General features: G+C 47.7%; 1 protein-coding gene across 5 annotated transcripts in view; it reads right to left on the reverse strand.

Moving 5' to 3' along the window:
* TASOR2 (transcription activation suppressor family member 2) overlaps positions 1-14,602 on the reverse strand; it is a 1,022,580-nt gene that overhangs the window by 352,490 nt on the left and 655,488 nt on the right. The gene's annotated exons all lie outside the window — the stretch shown is intronic.

Genomic DNA, 14,602 nt, shown 5'->3' on the forward strand with positions numbered 1-14,602 from the left:
GCACCTTATTTAAGACAAGTAGGGCTAGATACAAAATTCCTAGGTAACACGTAACTTTTACACATCTCAAAACTAAACACGCATTTGAACACAATAGCTTTTAAGCTATTGGCATTGTAAATGACTATGCCTTTTATTTATCTGTTATTTTGTAATAATTAATACATAAATAAAAGGCACTATCATTTACAATGCCAATAGCTCAAACTCTTGTAAACGCAACACCTATTTCATTTCAGAGAAGCGGCCCCCATTGTCCCGGGCAGCTTGGATAGTGGCACACTGAATGTTGCAGGAAAGCATTTCGTGCCTGCAGTAGGAGAAACTCATTAAAGAAAATTGTGTTTACAGACTAAATAAGAAATACAGTGTAACAACAGCAGTAAAAGGTCCAGCCCTCATGGGAGGTTACAAATGGAGACAAGGCGGTATTGAGGAGGCACTAACAAGCCTATTAACGAATCAGAAGCCAGCATTTACGAAGGACAATGACATGAGCCAATGACAAATATGGGCGGCGTGTGGGCAGGGCTTCAAGTCTATACTCGAATACAGAATGCCTTGCAGAGCAGCCAATGCGCTGACCCGACCCGACCTAAAAATATGTAGTAGGACATTATTGGGCGATCCCTGTGGGAAGACTTTTATTTAGGAATAATAGTGATCATCACTTTAGTATCAATTTCAAATATATGGAGTTCAAACAAGCAAGAGTGGGCAACAGGAAACATGCATGGCAACAGTTGCGTAGGAGAGGAGAGCCTGCGCCGTCGATCTGCGAGCCAGTTATGCTTCCTCCCGCGGTTCCCCGCATCCCCTTGAGTACGGGGGGAAAGGCGAGGGCTGCTCCCCAGATTACCGTAAGGGCCGTCCTCAGGAGAGAAAAATCATGGAGGCTGCAACACTGGGCTGGTGTTAAGGAGGAGCTCGGCCTGGCGCTGTAGTAGTGAGCGAGTTGAGGCCCTCTGAATGACACGCCCTGCCAGAGAAGTGACGCGAGGGAGTGGAGTAGCAGGAGCGAGCTGCGGCAAGAAGAGGACGGTGGGGCCCGTGTGATTTGTACTGCGAGACCGAAGACACATCAGTTGGCACCAGGTGGCAGCCCTTGGTGCGAAAGTGTGACAAGCCATCCAGAACTCACCCCCTATTTTTTTTTTGGTTGCTGGGCAGTGTGGATTCCCAGGTGGAGCGGAGAGGCCAAGGCCAGAGGCGAGACGTGTTTTGCAGGAGGGCCGGGGACAGTGCGCTGCCAGCAGATTCAGAAAGCAGGAAGAAGGCCGGGAGCGGCCTAGCAGGGCTGGATGGCCCCTTTTTTCCCTGGTGGACACTGCAAACCGGAGGCCAGTTCTGGGCTAGTAGCCCAGATAAACAGTGGACCCCTGGCTTCCCAAAAGGAAGGTCGGAGAGCCTGGGAGTGATGTGCCACGGGGAGTGACCGCATGGAACCTAGCAAACTGTGGTCAGGCGGCTGCCACACAGAGCTGCCGGTGGCTGCGCCTGGGCCGGTAAGGGGCCAGCCAACTGACTGTGGGCTTGGTGAGGTGCAGACAAGAGATGGTGAGGGCGATAGCAGCATCGCAGCTCTGCCTGGTGGAACCGGAGCAGAGCGCAGGGGATGAAAGGGGCCCCAGCGGTGACGAGTTGGAGCTGGCCTTGTGGGCGCACACGGCAACGATAATGGCGGTCAATATTGACACCATGGAGCAGGATGTAAGACCTTTATAGCGGACCACTGTAACTTGTCGGATATGGAGTTAGAGACAGAGTCCATCATCATCCATTTGATGCTGGTAATGTCTATGAGGAAAGTGCATATGGAGGTATTGGAAAAGACGGTGGCCGCCCTTGAAACTGAACTGGATGATGCGGAGGAGCGACCGCGCCGCAACAATGTGTGACTGGTGAGCCGCCGTGGGTGATTGTGGTCCCGCTGCTAAACGTCTGAGACAAGGACAATATCCTGCATTTGGCGCTAACACATGAGCTACGCCAGCTAGAGGGAGAGAACGTGAATAACTTACCCGACTACACATCATGGTGCAGTGGCAGTGAGAATACGTTCTAGGGTTCGAGCTGCACCTCTGCTTCTTGAACATCCAGTATGTCCTCATTTTTCTGGCGCGGCTCCAGAATGTGGACCAGGAAGCCTCGCATTTTTTCATGACGGCAGGAGAGGTTTGGGCATGGCTTAAGGCTTGGGGACACCCAAGGCCCGAAGTGGGAAAAGAGATCCGGCCGGGCGGGACCCCCGTAGACGTTGTAGAGTGCATGGGCGACCGTTATTGGCCAGTTGAAGGTCCACGCAGAATCAGAAAGGGTCATGGTGGTGGCAGCATTGCAGCTTAGCCAGGCCCTGGAAGTGGTCAATCAGTGGGAGGCCCTGGCAGAGGACTTCGGTGAATCTGAGACTGGCTAGCCATCCAGGACCGTCTCAGAGAGTGGGCTGCAGATGTAGGAAGCTCGCTCTGTATATACGAGTGGAACCCCTGGTAGGCAGTGGTAAAAGTAGATAGCACCTTACTCTCTATTTGTGGTAGTGTGGGCGAGCAGTAAGGTTTTATCAGAGGGGAGTGTTAAGCATTTGTTGTACACACTCAGGCAAGAAATGATGTCACACACTCACAAAGACTGAACTCAGACTAATTTGTTTGTATCAAAAATATTATTTAGTTATTTTGTTTCTAGAAGCAAGCCAAGCCTGGTGCAGGCAAGTGTAATTATACCTTGCTAAATCTTATGCAGTGATTTACAGTTGAATGCAGGTTCAAATGCAATTGAATTACGAAGTGACTTTTTAGTTACTTTACAGATTACTGTGCATGTTACTTTTTAGATTAATATTTGAGTTACTTTTTCTAATCAGTGTGATATGCCCAGATATCACACAGAGACATTTCTTTGACAAAAGGTAAGTAATTCACTTTTAGTACATTTGTAATTTCATAGGGTTTCATACAAACCAACTCCACACTTCAATTCAGTCCTGCGGGAGAAAGGAAAATGTTGATTACCCAGTAAGCATCTGTTCTTGGCATGCAGAGCTGTAGATTCACATGCTTTGCATACTCCTGCCATCTAGTGTTGGGTCAGGATGTTTGCAGGTTGTTTTTCTTCGAAGAAGTCTTTCCAGTCTCGAGCTAAGGTGGCTCCTCCTTTCGGTGATAGTGCGCATGGGCATCGACTCCATTGTTAGACTGTTTTCGCGCAGAGGGTGAGAATGGAGTTAGTGAGTGTAGAATAGAGATGTCCAAGCGTATGAATGTAAATTGAGAACTACAACAACTAAAGGAGACAGGGGAGGTGGGTGGCGAATGTGAACCTACAGTTTCACATGTCAAGAACAGATGCTTAACGGGTAAGTATCATTTCCTGTTCGAGGCATGTGAGCTGCAGATCGCATGCTTTGCATAGACTATATAGCAGTATATTCCCAGAGCGGTGGCTAACCTGTAGTGGTTGTTTGAAATAGCTTCTTAAGTACTGCTTGGCCTACATTTGCTTGCTGTCTCGCAAACACATCTACATAATAGTGTTTGGTGAATGTATGCGGTGTAGACCATGCTGCTACCTTACATATGTCAGCTAGGGGAATTTTTCCTAAGAAAGCCATAGTAGCCCCTATTTTACGAGCGGAATGTGCTCTAGGGGGTATTATTAGAGTTTGTTTTTCTTTAGCATAACACGTTTGGATACATTTTACAATCCATCTTGCAATACCGGACTTAGATATGGGATTGCTTTTGTGTGGTAGAAATAGCAACAAAGAGTTGCTTCATTTTTCTAAATTCTTTAGTTCTTTCAAAATTATATTGTACAGATCGTCTAACATCAAGTGTGTGTAAAGCTCTCTCTGCTACAGAATCAGTTTGAGGAAAGAACACAGGTAACTCAACTGATTGATTGATATGAAAGGCCAAAACTACTTTAGGCAGAAATTTAGGATTGGTTCGAAGAACCACCCTATGTTTGTGAAGTTGAAAGGCTCTTGTATAGTTAATGCCTGAGGTTCACCAACTTTCCTTAGTGAGATTATTGCTATAAGGAAAGCAACCTTCCATGAGAGGAATTGTAATTGACTTTTGTGCATAGGTTCAAAAGGTGGACCCATTAGCCTTGTAAGTACTATGTTTAGATTCCAATCTATTGGAGGCGGAACTCTTGGTGGTATCACCCTTTTTAACCCTTCCATGAAGGCCTTGATTACTGGTACTCTGAATAAAGATAAGTGTTGCCTATTTTGCAAGTATGCAGCTACTGCTGCTAGGTGTAACCGAATTGATGTGTAAGCTAATCCAGATTGCTGTAAATGCAACAGGTAACAAATAATGTTTTGTACAGAGGCATCAAGTGGATTGATGTGGTTTTTGTTAAAAAAGATAACAAACCTTTTCCATTTTGCTGCATAACATGCTCTAGTGGTAGGCTGTCACATACGGGTGGTGGTTGTAAATAACCAAACTATGACTTCAGGAGCCAAATCGCTAGGTTGAGTTCTCTGGGATTTGATGTCTGATTTCTCCATGGCTGTGAGCGAGGAGACTGGGTGTGAGATGTAGCTTTTGATGTGGCACCACTGACAGTTCTAGTAGGGTGGTGTACAGGGTTGAGGAGCCCATGTGGGAGATACTAAGATCAATGTTAGGGATGTTTGTTTGAGCTTCTGAACCGGTAAGGGGATTAGTGCGAGAGGCAGAAAAGAGTAGGCAAATATCTCTGACCAATTTATCTATGGAGCATTGCCTTTGGATAGACAGTGTGGGAACCTGGATGCGAAGTTTGGGCATTTTGCGTTGTGTACTGTAGTAAACCGATCTATCTATGGAAACTCCCATTGTTGAAAGTGGGGAAGAAGAATTTGGGGATGAAGTTCCCACTCGTGAACTTGCTGCTTGTGTCTGCTGAGCAGGCCGGCGATTTGATTGTCTACCACTGGAAGGTGTTGCGCTAGGAGATAGATTTTGGGATGAATTGCCCAATTCCAAATGCCTTGTGCAAGGTGCGACAGCTGGAGTGTGTGTGTTCCTCCCTGTTTCTACAGATAATACATGGCTGTTTTATTGTCTGTGTGGACTAGGACAGTTTTGCCTAGAAGGTGAGTGTGGAAAGCTTTCAGTGCTAGGAACACTGCTAGAAGCTCCAGGTAGTTGATATGGAGACTTTTGCGATTGACTGACCACAGCCCTTGAACTGTGTGATGTTGGAGATGACCACCCCAACCTGTCAAAGATGCATCTGCTGTTAGTACAGTCTGAAGGGACGCCCTTTTGATAAGTTTTGCGTGTTCCACCACTGCAGAGAGCGATGGGTGCGGCCATCTACCAACACTAGATCTGTTAATTGACCCTGTGACTGATTCCACTGACGCGCTAGACATTCCTGCAGAGGACGCATGTGAAGCCTTGCGTGATGTACGATTGCAATACAGGGTGCCATCATTCCCAGCAGTTGCATAAAAACTCTGGCTGGTAATGTTTGATTGGGTTGAATGTATTATTGTAGTCTGAATATTGTGAATCCTGGCTACATTGGGAGGGGCTAGAGCTTTGAGAGTGTTGAGGGCTTCTCCTAGATAAGATTGTACCTGTGCAGGGAACAGATGAGATTTTTGTGCATTGATTGTGAAACCTAACTGATGCAGTAGGTATACTGTTGCCTGAGTGTGTAGTATACAGTCTTGGTAGGTGCCCACTTTGATAAGCCAGTCGTCTAGGTAAGGGAAGACATGGATACATTGTCTTCTGAGATGAGCAGCTACTACTGCGAGTCATTTGGTGAACACTCTCGGGCTGTGGTGACTCCAAATGGAAGCACCTTGAACTGGTAATGTTTGCCTACTATCATAAATCTGAGGCATTTGCGATGAGCTGGATGAATTAGAATGTGAAAGTAGGCGTCTTTTAGATCCAGAGTAGCCATGAAGTTGCCCTGTTGTAAACGAGGAAGTACCTGTTGAAGAGTCACCATGTGAAAGTGCTCTGACAGTATGTATTTGTTTAACTCTCTGAGATCTAGAATAGGTCTGAATGAGCCATCCTTTTTGGGAATTAGAAAGTAAAGGGAATGAACCCCTGACCCTTGGTACTGAAATGGGACTGGTTCTATAGCCCCTTTGAGGAATAGAGATTGCACTTCTTGTTGAAGCAAGTACTGATGGTCTGCTGACAATTTGTCATATCGAGGTGGAATGTTTGGAGAGTTGTTGGTAAGTTTCATGCAATAACCATGTTGGATAATTCCACTCACCCATTTGTCGGTTGTTATTGATTCCCAAATGGGGAGAATGTCTTCAAGTCTTCCTCCGACAGGTGTGGAATAGTCAGAGAGAAGTGTGGGGGCAAGTCACTGCTTATTTGGGGAAGGGGAATTGTGGAGTGTGGTGTTTTTACCTCTGCTCTTTGGACTGTTTCCCCTGTAGCCTCCTCTGAAAAATCCTTTTGTAAAGGATGATTGAGAAGTGTTTTTGTAGGAGTAAGTGTTTTGATCGTCCCTGTGAATTTGGACCGTCCCCTGTAAAAAGAGTGCCGAAAGGAATCCCTATTAGAGGGAGACTGAAGCGCTCCCGTGGATTTTGCTACATCAAAAAAGATGTTTTTTGACGAAGGGTATGTTTAGAATGGATTGCTGTACTTCAGGTTTAAACCCTGATTCACGTAGCCAGGAATGTCTCCGGAGTAGGATGCTAATAAGTACTCCTCTAGGTGCAGTATCGACTGCATCTAGAGTGCATCTAATGGAGGTGTTGGAGATCAGTTTACCTTCCTGAACTAAGTTTTGTGCTTTGGCCTTATGCTCATCTTAAAGAAACTGTAGAAGTTGTTCTATTTCATCTCAGTGGGCTCTATCATATCTTGAAAAGAGCCTGAAAGCAAATGACACACAATTGATGGACGGAATGCAGAACAAATCAAAACATTCACCCCCAGTCAAGAGATCTGGGTTAAATCCATCATTCTTTTGCTCACCATGCCACCCCAGTTTAGACATGGCCATATGCAAATTAGCCTGAGGGCAGAGGTGTGCCAAAGCCTTAGATTTTCTAGGGAGCGTGGAAGGGGGGGGGGGTCTGCCGCTGCTTCTCTCAACGTCGAGCCCAACCATCACGGAGAGTTTTCTTCGATCTGAAGGATCGACATGCGTCACAGTCTTGTTCATTGTGCCTGGGGGACAAGCACAAGCTACAAACCAGATGGAGGGCAGAATTTGAACATAGTGCGTTCCATGGACCAGGTGCCGGACCAACGCAGATAGCCTTAAGGCCGCCTGCGAAAACCGCAATCGAAATTGGAGATTTCTTGATGGTCATGTCGAACCACGAAGAAAAGGGAACGCGTTCGAAAACAATACTGTCTATGGTACAGTGAATTGCGCACCGAGGGGAACCCGAAGACCGATTCTGAAACAAAGTGCAGCAATATACTTCCGAACCCGATGGCAGAAAAAACACAATCTAACAATGGAGTCGATGCCCATGCACACTATCACTGAAAGAAGGAGTCAGTCACCTTAGCTCATGACTGGAAAGACTTCTTCGAAGAAAAACAACTTGCAAACATCCGGACCCAACACTAGATGGCAGGAGTATGCAAAGCATGTGATCCACAGCTCACATGCCTCGAGCACAGTGTTATGGGTTTACGTGTAAGCACTTGGGTTTGGGAGTTGGTTTTCTGGGGTCAGAACCTGGGTTCCACCAGGGTCAAGGATGCATGCTCAAAACACGCTCAGCTGCACTAGGGCAGCTGGGTGCAGTGTGCTGATGCCCAATGTTATCCAAGGGGGGATATGGGTCCTCCGATTGGTGGCTGCTCATGAGCAGGCCACAAGGTTGTGGGAGCAAAGCTCCTGGACTTAAGCTCAGGGCAAAGGCGGATCCGATTAGCACACAAGGTGCACCCACAGCGGCACCCTGGTGCAGGGTGCTATTTTGGAGTCGAGCGCCAAGTTGTTTTCAATGTGAGTTGCCAGTTTTTTGAGTTGGCTGCAGGCTCGGTCCAAGAAGACTTCCGGAGGAACCAACAGCTGAGCAAGTAAGTTGGAGGGCTCGGGGACATAGACGCACCTCGGGTTCGGCTGGTTGCAGGGGTGTCTTTTGAGGTCGGATTTCACCTTACCTGGACACTCGCGGTTGGGGGAGTCTCCGTGCAGAGGCTGCAGGCGATGTTGGGGAGCCCTGGAGGGGTCAACCCACGGTGGACTCAGACTCTGGAGTGCTGGGGGACCTTGCTGGGACCGATGGGCCATTCAAACTCGGGCCGTAGGCGACAGGTGCAGTGGTGGTTCCAGGCGTCTGGTTTCTTTGTCTTCAGCAGGTTCTGAGTCTTGCTTTGGAGATTCTTTTGAAGAGAGCTGCTGTTCACAGGAGGTACGATCTTTGTGGAAGGCAAGGGTTCTGGAGGTCACTGGCTGCAGGACAAGGCAACTTTTGGTGTAAGATCTCTGGAAACTGCAGACAGGCCGGTAGGGCTGGGGCCAAGTCAGTTGTTCTCTGCAGTCTCCTCTGCTGGGTGTCTTCTTTTGTCCTTCTTCTTCGTAGGTTGCGAGAATCTGTCTTCTTGGTTCTGGGTTGCCCCATAAATACTGTATTTAAGGGGCTTTTTTAGGGGTCTCAAGGTCAGTAGCCAATGGGCTAATAACCATACAGTGACTACACCCTTGGTGTGCTCATCCCACGTGGGGGAGTGGGCACAATCCCTAATCCTGATTGGAGAGGTCCTGCCATCTGCAAGAGTGAGCGTCACCTCGCCTCCCCCACCTGAGGGGTGGGGTTGGCAGAGGTGGACACACCTTCTGGGCTCCTCTAATTTTTCCTGCCTGTCTTCACGCTGAAAAGGGGGGGGGGGGGGGGGGGGGGGGGAGTCTTTCTGACCTTGTGGAGGTGGGACTACCTCCGTCCAGAAAAAAGGCTTTGGTTCTGGGCTCAGGGAGCGAAGGCCTCCACCCCAAGGGTACAGAAACATGTCTCGTTGTGGCAGGCTGGTGTGTACCAGACAGGAAACCCACCAGAGGCTGGTCGTTTTTCAGGCGGCATCTCTAAGATGCCCTTTGAGTGCATTTTCCATTAGATCCCACACTGGCATCAGTGTGGGTTTAATGTGCTGAGAAGTTTGATACCAAACTTCCCAGTTTTCAGTAAAGCCATTATGGTGCTGTGGAGTTCATAATGACACACTCCCAGCACCATATACTCTTAATGGCATTACTGCACTTACAATGTCTAAGAATTGGTCTAGACACTGTAGGGGTACAGGGCTTACGCACCTGTACCCTCACCACTGGTACAGTGCACCCAGCTAAAGGGGTGGCTGACCTATGCCAGGGAAGTGGGTTGTAGGCAAGGCATACAGGGTTGTGTGCCATGTCAACTTTTCACTTTGTTCTGCACCAAAGCACGCAACCTGTAATGGCAGTGTGTGTGTAAAAGTACAAGGCCTCTAAGGGTGGCACAATAAGTTCTGCAGCTCTTAGAGGCCTTCCCTGGCCACAGTGCCCTTGTTACACATGGTACCTTTTATAAGGGACTGACATGTGGCCAGAGAGGTGCCAATTGGGGGTACAAGGTAACGTTTTGGGAAAGAACGCAGGCCCTGGGAACCTGATTGGCAGGGACCCAGGGCACGTCAAGAGACAGTACATCAGTAGTCTAGCAAAATGTGTTGGGGGGGTTACTGCAACAGAAACCCAGCTTCTTACAGCAGCTTCCTGGCGTGACACTAATGACAGTGGATGAGATTATTTAAGGGGGAGCTGCAATGTATATTGGATCTTGGGGGTCACTGGGCTTACATATATGGGGTGATTAGTAGGGGGGTTAGTGGAGGCACAAATGCAGACCCGCAGAGCGATACAGTCACACGGGCCTCCTGTCACAGTAGTGTGTGTTAAGCGATGAATGTTACCATAGCAGAGGTGACAGACACCTCAGAAGTTGGGGAAGCAGGATGCTCCAGGTCTGTGGCCTGAAAGAGAGGGGGATGGGAGTTGGAGGGGGGGAAACGACACAGCAGCAGTGATGGCCATCTCGTTCAGGGACTGAGCATGACCTGGATTCTCTCGGCACCCAGCTATGGCTGAGCCAGCAGTTCATGTACGCAGAGGGGACTCTCCCTGAAAATATTGTCTTGAAATGTCAACAGCCTCAGCAGCATCCTGAAATGGGGAATAGTGCTTAGCTATCTGGCCAAATATGATCTCAATGTCGTTTTGATGCGGGAGAAGCATTCGGTGGGAAATTATTGTGGATTCCTGAACAGGTGGTGGTGCAGGCTTCTGGCCCATGCTGGCTTCTCCAGGGGACCGAGGGGAGTGGGTGTGCAGGTACGCGTCCCGTACTTGGGTGGACCTCCAGGAGTGCTATGCAGCGGTGGAAGATAGTTGGATTGGCATGGGATTGGCAATAGCCTCCTAGTATTTCCACTGGTGAAGCTCTGGTAATGGTTAACACATGCTCCGGATGCCCTGTTTCTGGTGGAGGGCTACCTTAACTTAATGCTCTGGGGAGACTTGAATTGGCTTTTGTCACTCATGGGGAGGACACTCGACTGGACTGCCAGACATGTGGCGGGGTCGAAATCCACAGATGCGACACTACACCTTTGAGGTCCATGTCTAGACCGGACTGCCTTCTGGTGCCGCATAATATTGTGTGTACCTTTGCGAATATGTACTATTTGTCTAGAGGCATATACGAACATGTCCCCCTTGTGACAAAGCTACAGACAATATTGCCCGGACCAATGTGGGATTGGAGGTTGGGCCCTTGGGAGCTGACAGATGACACTACACAGGCACTGATTCAACAGGCAACCGATCACTATTTTAAGGAGAATGTGGGGCCTGTGACTTCCAGCATGATAGATTGGGAAGCATATAAAGCTAGCCCGGAAGGAAGAGGGTCAGAGATGGATACACTGCGTGGCGGCCCCAGAGGGCTACAGGGTGGAGACTCCAGACGACATAGCACAGGTATTTGCGGAGCACCTGAGTGTGGGGTGTATAGTTCAAAGCTGGGGGAGAACCTCATCAATGTGGGACAGTTTGTGAATGATCTTCCTGTTCCCCGCCTTCTGGAGGAGACGAGTAGGTCTGACAGTTGATCTGACAGTTCAGGAGACCTCGGAGGGAGTGTCCCAGCACCAGAGTCAAAGAGCCCTGAGCCTGAATAGGATCCCGATAGAGTTCTTTAAAGGGGAAAAATCTGTTGTGGTGGCTACCATGAATACGATGTTTGAGGAAGCACCACGGAGTCCCATTCTTCCTAGAGATCTGAGGCAGACGCAAATCATCCTCATCCATAAGGATGAGAAGCACAGGAACGATTGCACCTCTTACAGGCCGATCTCCCTATAAAATATGGAAACAAAAATCCTTGCTAAGGTGCTGGCATACAGGCTCCTGAGGGTGATCAGCGCGATAATAGCCCCCGATCAGTCAGGGTTTATGCCGTACTGAGCAACCAGGCACAATCTGAAACGCTTGTTTGGATGTTTGTCTCCATGAGAACTGGATAGGTGAGCCCGCGATCCTGCTGTCATTAGATGCCGAAAAAGCATTAGACTCGGTGAAGTGGCCATACTTGATAGCAGTGTTGCGGAAAATGGGTTTTGGCCCTTGTAGAAAATGAAGTTTTTGTTGCAGTTGTCCCCCTACTTTTTGCTCCCTTTTTAGCTACTGGATACTGTTTTTTTTTTTTTTACACAGGCATTGCACGGAGGCCTGCCAACCAGACCTCCGTGCCAGTGCTCTTTCCTTAAAATAAGGAGATGTCTAATTATAACACTGGAAAGAACTTTAGCACTCCCGTAGGTCCCTAGTAAATAGTTCCCCCGGTACCTATAAGGGCTGCAGCATATCCCATGCTACCCTAAGAGACTTACAAACAAATTCCACACTGACTGCCATTGCTGTGTGACATGGTGCTAACAATGAGTGAAACCATGACATGGAATGCACCTGTGTGCCATACCAAAGCTACTGCATTCAATATAAGTAAGTCACCCCTGGAACAGGCCTTTGAGCCATAAGGCAGGGTGCATTATATTCTCTGTGAGGACATGTCTGCATGAGCAGATATACCCCTGTGGTGTCTAGTTATATTACTAGATATTGCAAGTGAACAGGGAAGGCATCTTAAGGCATGTACTAGGCACTGGTCAAAACGAGTTACCCAGCTACATAATGGCTTCACTGAAACATATGGTGTTTGGTATCAAACATCTCGTATTCATAAATATACACGTAATCCAGAGATGGATTTATAAAAACCTGCACAGAGAAGGTACCTTAGAGGTACTCCCTGAAACCTACTAGTCCTCTAGTGTGGTCCTGTTCAGCCTGCCACCACAGGCGAGTTTCTGAACCTCTAGGAGGTGAGAGCCCCGCTCTCAGAGGCCAGAGACAATCCTTGCTCTGGCAGGAGGTGTTTACACCTTCTCCAAACAGAATGGGTTGTAAATTAGCATGTCAAGACAGGGAGCTTCAAAGACCACACAATCTTTGATATGCAAGCCTGGCTTCCCCCAGACCTGGAGGATGCCACCCCTGCCATGGGGCCCATTTGGTCCAGGATAGGGGGGAAGTTAGATAATCAGGAGGTGAGTTACACTCACAGCCTAGTCATACTCCTTGGGTACGTTACCTGAAGTGAAGACGAAAGAAATAATTCTCATCCATAAGGGTAAGTAGCCCATTGGCTACTACTCTTTACTCCCCTTCACGTCCCTAAATTGAGCATTTAGGTGGCCACCGGACACCAGGAGCGTAGCTTTATCTGCCTGAAGAAGGAAGAAATAAGAGGAGCCCACAATGCGAGAACTGAGGAGCAGCAACTGACCTGGTACTAACCCTGCCAGCCTGCCTGCTGTTCCCGATAACTGCATGGACCTGGCTTGTCCAGAAAGCAGTGTCACCTCCAAAACTTATGGAGGAGTGACCCACGACTTCAACTGGCCAGCAACATCTCTCTTGGAGCGGAGAAGCTGCTTTCCTTCACATTTGCAGGCATCAAAAGGACTGACACGAGGGCCTCTGCCAGTGCGACACTGCTGGACAAAACCTCACTGCACACAAACCCTCCGGTCCGAGTTGCCGTGAACCGATAGTGCCCCGGAGGCACTGAGACCCTCAAAAGTTAAATGCCCCCCCCCCCAGGACTCCACCTGACTGCCCCCCCTCCCCCCGTCCCTGCCTGCAGTTCCAGTGGGCCAACGTTGTCTCTGTGCCAGAGACCCTCAAGGGCTGAGCCTCCCTTTGGGATCGCCCAGACTGCGAACCCGCCACCCCTCCTCAGTCCTTACTTACAGCTTCTTTTACACCAGACCGTTCCACTTTGATTTAAATGGGGAACCAGCGCTAAATGCACCTCTGCACCCGGATGCACCAGAGCCGCCGAGGTATCCTGTTGGTGCTGCCTTGGACCTTGCCCAAAACTTACTTTAAATCCAGAAAGACAGTCTTGTAAGCCACTGCTAAGTACCCGTATGCAGTATGAGTTGTTTTCCAATAGGACAACATTACTGTTTTACCCATAAAAGTGTCATTGTATTTCTGTATACTACAAAACCGTGATAACTCACTGAATGAAAATGGATTTCTGTATACTTTCAAGACAGTGATATCTCAAAACAAAGTACCTACCCCATTACGAAGTTCTTGGTGTTAAAAATATATATAAAAAGAAGTAATATTTTTCTAAATTGGTGTGGATCTCCTTTTTTGAGTGTATGCATCATTTATTGACTCTGTGTGTAACAAATGTCAGACCCTCCTCTCTGATAAGTCTAAGGCTGCTCAACCACACTAGGGGTACCATGGGATTAGTAGAGCAAGCCCTTGTCTAATCATTCAGGACCTCTCACAACCAAGGAGCTATAGAGGAATAAAAACCAGGTCGTCCTCCACTCAAAATAATCAACAAAACAAGACCTGATATATTCGGGCAATCAATTCCATTTATTTGTCTTTCAATGAGTGGAAATGGGAGTTTACTTTCTCGTTTCACAACAATCCTATATATAGTGTATATGTTGTCCCTACTCATATTAGCCCTCTCATTTTGACTTCTTTTTAATTTTTCATATTTAAAACAAACCAAACTCTGAGTCACCAGTCACCGTGTCATAACAAAGTACCCTGTACTATCACAGGTGTATAATGCAAAAAGGTACATCAATCTAGGTACAAAAGATTTCTAAAAAAAATGTGAAAAACAAGATAGCACCTCACGTGCGCACCACCAGAGGAGCTTGCTGGTTATTGTTTACCAGAAATGCTCACGTCATCATCATTGGTTGCTACCTTGTAAAAACAAATACCGTGGGTGTCCAGAAAAACCAATGAAAAAGTGTGAAAATATCACACAAAAACAACCCAGTGAAAGTAAAATTAAAATAAGTACCACTGTCACAATCAGGATACTTTTTATTCACTGCTCGTGGGCTTATTCAAATTAAAACCAAACTGCATGTTTGCAGACCATATAATGCTGGGCCGACATGTTTCATTGCCTGTACCTTGTAGCGGCAATTTCTTCAGGGCACGGGGACACTGTCCACCCTTTCTGGAACCTTATTCAGAATAAACGGTGACAGATGCCAGCCAAGGACCC

This window comes from Triturus cristatus, chromosome 4_1 (genome assembly GCF_964204655.1).
Source record: "Triturus cristatus chromosome 4_1, aTriCri1.1, whole genome shotgun sequence".
NCBI lineage: Eukaryota > Metazoa > Chordata > Amphibia > Caudata > Salamandridae > Triturus > Triturus cristatus.